General features: G+C 45.3%; 1 protein-coding gene across 18 annotated transcripts in view; it reads left to right on the top strand.

Annotated features, from left to right (window-relative positions):
- The window catches only part of PPFIBP1 (PPFIA binding protein 1), a 191,518-nt gene continuing 189,242 nt past the window's right edge, over nucleotides 3,725-6,000 (top strand). For 4 of the 18 annotated variants that reach the window (XM_021092133.1, XM_021092135.1, XM_021092136.1 and 1 more), the window contains exon 1: nucleotides 3,761-3,967. The gene's annotated coding sequence lies outside the window, so the exon portion shown is untranslated. Of the gene's footprint in view, nucleotides 3,968-6,000 lie in introns of all 18 variants that reach the window. The other 14 variants (XM_013997776.2, XM_021092139.1, XM_021092132.1 and 11 more) reach the window with 8 other exon arrangements.

Below are 6,000 nucleotides of genomic sequence, written 5' to 3'. Positions count from 1 at the left end.
TTAGTGTTGAAACCACAGGAGTTGCAAATGGACTTTTCCATGAAGTCAGCTAAGATCCAGGGTAGTGGGTAAACTCTGGGTGCCTGCTCATCAGCCATTTTATTTTGTTTTCTCAATATCCTAATTCTTTGGGGGGTTCCCCACGATATCTGGAGGCCAGTGGTTTCAATATATGTGTTGAAGTGTTAGATCCTCTGTAAAATGAAGAATGAAACCTATGTGTAGAGCAGATGAGGCTGTAACTCTGCTTAAGGGGAGAGGGGAAGGAGGGGTGGGGAGAAGAAGGCTGAAATCTCACATCATTTGGGTTCCTTCCTCACTCACTCTGGAACCTCTGATTGGAACACTATTGCTCCAGCCCTGGCCTGTTTTCAGTTTTCCTCTTGTCTTTTGTTTCCAGGACTCAGATGGCAGCTGTTATCACTCCAGCTGCAAAGGGGATGGGAGGCGACTTCCTGTTATTCTATCCTGCCATCCCTGTGGGGGTAGGACATTCCCTCCCCCACCTCCTGCCCGAGGGTTGGAGAATGTGAGCCCTGGCAGGCTTCCTAAGACTGGGGCTGAAAGAATCACTGGTAGCCACCCAGTCACCATTGGAGGGCCTTTGGGAGAGCAAGGCAGAACATAGACAAGTGTGTCCCTGACTTAGGGAGAGGGAAAGATGCATGGCCAAGAAGCAAGTTAAATGGTGGGCACAGAAAATACCTGAGGGGTTAAGAGTTGTTGCATGAATGGTGTGAGAGTAGGAAGAGGGGAGGACTGTGGCCTGAGCATTGAGATTGATGAGGAGGGGGGTTAGTTGGGGGAGGGGGGGAAGAGGGGGATTGGGGAGGGAGGTGGAGGAGGAGAGAGAGAGAGAGGGAAGGAGAGAGAGAGAGAAGCAGGGAGAGAGAGGCTATGAGAATGTTTGGGGTTTGTGGGCATTTAAAGAGTGAAAGGGGGTTAGAGGTGATCTGCTATTCCATTTTCTGTCCTATATTTTGTTTTTTATTGTTTGTTTGTTTGTTTTTGGCTACATGCACAGCATGCAGAAGTTTCTAGGCCAGGGATCGAAACTGTAGCACAGCAGTGGCCCAAACCACAGCAGTAAAAACATCAGATCCTTAACTACTTGGCCACTAGGAAACCCCGTTTTTTTTTTTGTTTTTTTTTTCTTTTTTGCCACACCCACAGCATATGGAAATTCCCAAGCTAGGAATTGAATCTAAGCTGCAGCTGCAGCAACACTGGATCCTTTCACCCAATGCACCAGACTGTGGATTGAACCCACACCTCTGCAGTGATCTGAGCCACAACAGTCAGATTCTTAACCCAGTGCAACACCGTGGGAGCTCCCTACCCCCTGTTTTTTTATTGAGTGTTTTCCTTGAATTGAATATATGGAATATAAGGAGGTATTAGGCATGGAGCATCCTCTTCAGAGTTTGGCAAGACAGGAAAGTTATATAACTAAATATATATAACCATATGTTTACACATCTGTACAATCCCACCAATAACCTTTGATGTATTATCAGTCCCATTTTATAAAAGGGGTAATTAGGTTTCTGATGGATATTTTAATGACTTGGTCCAAGTTGCACATCAAGTAAATAGCAGAACTGGACAATGGACCCCTTTTTCTGTCCACTGTAGGGCACAGCAAGGTCAGGGACTTTAATTAACTAGTCTTTGGGAAAAGGGTGGGACTCAATACACAGAAGCAGGGAGTCAAAAAGTACAAACTTCTAGGAGTTCCCTGGTGGCCTAGCAGTTAAGGACCAGGTGCTGTTACCGCTCTGGCTCAGGTTCAATACTTGGCCCAGGAACTTCCACATGCTGCTGGGGCAGCCAAAATAGTAGGTATAAACTTTCAGTTATAAAATAAATCAGTCCCTGGGATGTAATGCACAACATAATGACTACAGTTAATGATACCGTATTACATCTTGGAAAGTTGCTAAGAGGGTAGATCTTAAAGGTTCTCAAAAACAAAACAAAAAAACTGCCACAGAACTCACACAGACGAGTGGGGATTCCAGGCCAAGAGGTGAGATGCAAGCAAGAATCTGAGAGTAGACCAGTTTGACTGCAGTAGTTTCTCCCAGGAGTGAAGTGGGAGATAAGGTGGGAAAGGTACACAGAGGCCAAGATCAGGGAGTTTTAAATGTCCCACTAGGAATGGCAGAGAAGGGGAGGGGGCCCTGATTTAGAGGGGAAGATGTTGATAGTAAAACCAAACACTGTTTTAGAAAATGCCTTTCAAAGTGGTGCATAGAAAGACTTAGAGTTGGAGGGAAATGGATTCAGAAATACAAGTCAGGAGCTTGGAATTTGTGTAGGTTTGACAAACAGCATCATGGTAAAAGAGCAGGTCTGTGAGCATTATCTGGGTCTTCAGATTTTTTTTTTTTTTTTTTTTTTTTTTAGCATGATAGTGTTGGAGTGAGTGTAGACTGTGGGCAATCACTACTTTAAAGAGAATAAATAGCTTCAGAGTCAAATGAACCTGGGTTTCAACCCCAGTCCTGGGTGTTCTGGAGCAATTTACTTACCTAAGCTTGCTGAGCCTTGGATTCCTTTAGGTTAAAATGAGGCTAATGACACTCACTTTACAGGATGGATGTGAAGATTGAAGTGAGACACAATGGTGGACTCTCTGCCTCCCTTCTACAATTTTTGGCAGGATGGTGAAATGTATGACGTGTCATCCATCAAAAAAACAAACAATAAAATCCAACAGGAAACCAATAATTCATTCATTGTAATTCCAGAAGATGATGGATAATATATCTATATATCATGTAAAGAGGGCCACTTTTCACCATTTAGTCCTGCCTTGCAAGCAGTTATTAGGCAAACTGAAAGACCCATTTCCTGGGAATCTTTCTGTTTTGTTGGCCGGGAGTATTATACTGCCTGATAGCTGTCAGCGTAAACGTTAGTTAATTCTTAATTGATTCCTCAGCCACTGCAATTGGTTCCATTCAACAGTAATTATTCTCCTGTGGCTTGCTGAACTCAATTGTGAGGTTCCCCCACCCCCATCCCCCTTCAATTGTGCATGGAAACAGCAGCCTTAAGATCTTTAAAAAGGTAAATAGTAATTGTTCTTCAGAGGTTCAATTTTATTTGCCTGGAAGCTCGTGTGCTGGGTTTCCATCGCTAAAAGCAAAAGCCGCCGCATGGTGGATAACACCCCCGGTTAACAACCCAGAGCTGGGTCGCGGTTTCTAGGATTCTCCTTCACATCTTCCCGAAGTGCTTTTGAAGTTCTAAATTTCCCGTCTAAGGGAACGCCCAGCCGTCCCAAGATAAAAGGGTTAGCAGAGGGAGCTGGCGTTTTCCTTTATTTGCCTGACTTCAAGCTAGCCATTTTCTGCTCCACGCGCCGCCGGACTCGGACTTGCCCGTGACACAGAGGCGACTGTTTTTCCTTCAAAAGGGGGCTTGGGTGGGTTAGTTTCGTTTCCGACCTGGGAGAGGGTAAATGCGCCAAGAAAAGTTTAAAACGCCACCCGCAAGGATCTTCCTCGTACCATTATTCTCCCTCCCTTAGAGATAGCAGGAAAGGCAGCATTTTTTTTCCATCAACACCCACTTCCAGCCCTTGCCGGGCTCAGCGAGGAATGTGTAAAATTAGTGGGCTCCTCTGACTGACAGCCCGCGGGCCCAATCAGCGCGAGCGGGGGCGCGCCAACGCCCCCCCGGCGTCCTCTCTTTGGCTAATTTCTGCGGGGAGGGAGGCGGGCGGGCGGGCGCGAGGGAGGGGAGGTACCTGGAACTGGGAGTGATGTCAGCTCCCAGCTCGGTGCCTGCCCGGATTCCTGACATGGTGTAGGGCCGAGAGGGTGGGGAAGGCGGGAGCCGGCCGGGAGAGGACTCGGAGTGGCCAGACTGCCGTGGGGGCAGAGGGCCGGCGCTTTGAACTCCGAGCGAAGGTGAACCAGAACTTTTGCAACTCGTGCGGGCGGCTCTCCTCCCCCAGGTAAGGGCGTTTGTCCTCTCTTGGGGACCGGCAAGCAGTGGCACCGTTGTGTGGTTGTAGCTGCTCCTCCTTTTCCCCACTCGATTTCCTTTTCCAGCTCACTCCTCTCTCCCAGCTCACTCCTCTCTCCCAGTGGGAACCCACACTTTTTGCGGGGTGCGGTAGGGCTTAACAACTGGGGCTCTCAACTAGTTTGTATGGGAAAAATACCTCCGGAATTCGACATGTAAAATCTTGACTGTGTCCTTAAACCCCCCACACCCTAGTCTTCTAATAATACTTGAGAACCCCGATCAGAGGAGTGGTGTGTGTGTGTGTGTGTGTGTGTGTGTGTGTGTGTGTGTGTGTGTGTGTGTGTAGGGGTGTTCTTTTAAAATGTCACTAAAAGTTTATGAAATATGGACTCAAACATTATGCTCTTTGAGAGAGGAGAAAAGTTTTGTATTTTTTTGGTTCTCCTGTGGCCTATTATGCGTTGCTTTAAATGAAAGACTGTCATTGTTATGTTTATATATTCTTACATAATAACATAAAAAATCCTTTTCCATAGTCAAGATTTGAGGAATTCATTTGGGGTGTGGGAAATTCATTGAGCCTGTGGGAAAACCGGTCTCTTGGGGGCACACTTCAACGCCAACTCGTTTTCATTCTTACATTTTAGCGGAGAATCCCATGGCTTGCCAACTTTGTGATCTGGAGGGGTTAGGAAGGCTGCCGAGAACCTTTGGATCTGTCTTCTGTGGATTGCTTGAGAGAAAGATGAGGGCTGGTAGTTGTTTTCATGGATCCTTTTTAGAGAAGGGAGTTTTTACAGGGAAATGTGGCAGAAGGCGTGGCATACAAACTCTTAATTATAGGAACATGAATTTTCCAACATGTGGGACCAAAACAAATCCTTCCTTTCAATAAGAAGTGCAGAGAGCAATAGATGAAGAACCTGATTGAGTGTCTAAGTTTGGTATTTAGGGAAAGCAATGGCCTGTCGAGAGCTAAAGGGTATTTTGACAAGTGGAAGTGTAGAATTCTGATTTTTGCTTATTTGTGGTTTCAAACCCTTTCTATTTCTTGCTTGGAGATTTTGTGTGCCCAGGTCCTACAGTTGTTTTCTGGTGAAAAAAATTAACTCCATAAACTGATTCAGGATCCTCACTCATCATCGCTGAAGGCTCTTTCTTTTGGAGAAGGAAAGAGAGTGTCTGCGCTGAGACTCCTGAGTCAGGTTTCCCTTTGCTTTTACCAGAGTTCCTCAGCAGTGAGGAGCCTTCTGTTGCCAGGTTGGGAGGAAACTGTGGACTTCACTGTGAATCAAAAGCTGCACCTCAGGTGCCTGAACCAAAGGGCATTTCCCCGACAGGAGGAAAGAAAGAAGCCACCAAATTGCACCTGATAACCCAAGTTGGCAAGTGTGGAGATGCAAGACTTCATACATGAGGTTCTCTGTCTTTCTAACCAGGTGACAGTTAAGTTTCAGGGCAAGAAAGAAGTGTGTTTTTTTTTTTTGTTTTGTTTTGTTTTTGCTGTTGTTTATAAAACACCTGGATCTGTATTGTTGTTCTCGAAAATTTAATTAGCACAAGGTGGATAGAGATCAGGCTTTTTGCAAAGGGAAGGTGTGCTTGACTGGAAAGGCCAGAACATTTTCATTTCGATGTGTGTTTTGGACTAAGAAACAGAAATTGTCTCATGTCTCTGAAATAACGGTGACCAAATCGTTTCTATTTATATTCTGTAGGAAGGACATAAATCATGCTGTGTTTTCCAATGTACTTTTTCAGCAGGAAAGAGCAAGAGGTGAGGTAGAATTTTTGTGGGCTGGTGAGAGTTCACTGGAGCCTAAAACCAGTCAGGTAGTATCTCAAGGATGTTATCCTGATGAGCCAAGTTCAAATTTATTTATACTCCTTTTCAAGAAACGAGTCCTGGCTTAGGGACTTGAATATATCAAAGTTTTACATTTCATTCACACTTTTGAATAGTAACAGTAATTTTATATACTTGGTTTAACCAGTATTTTTCTTGCTCCCTCTGTGTGT

Source organism: Sus scrofa, chromosome 5, assembly GCF_000003025.6.
Source record: "Sus scrofa isolate TJ Tabasco breed Duroc chromosome 5, Sscrofa11.1, whole genome shotgun sequence".
Classification (NCBI taxonomy): Eukaryota; Metazoa; Chordata; class Mammalia; order Artiodactyla; family Suidae; genus Sus; species Sus scrofa.
Note: the sequence above shows the minus strand (reverse complement) of the source record. Positions and strands in the feature narration are given on the sequence as shown.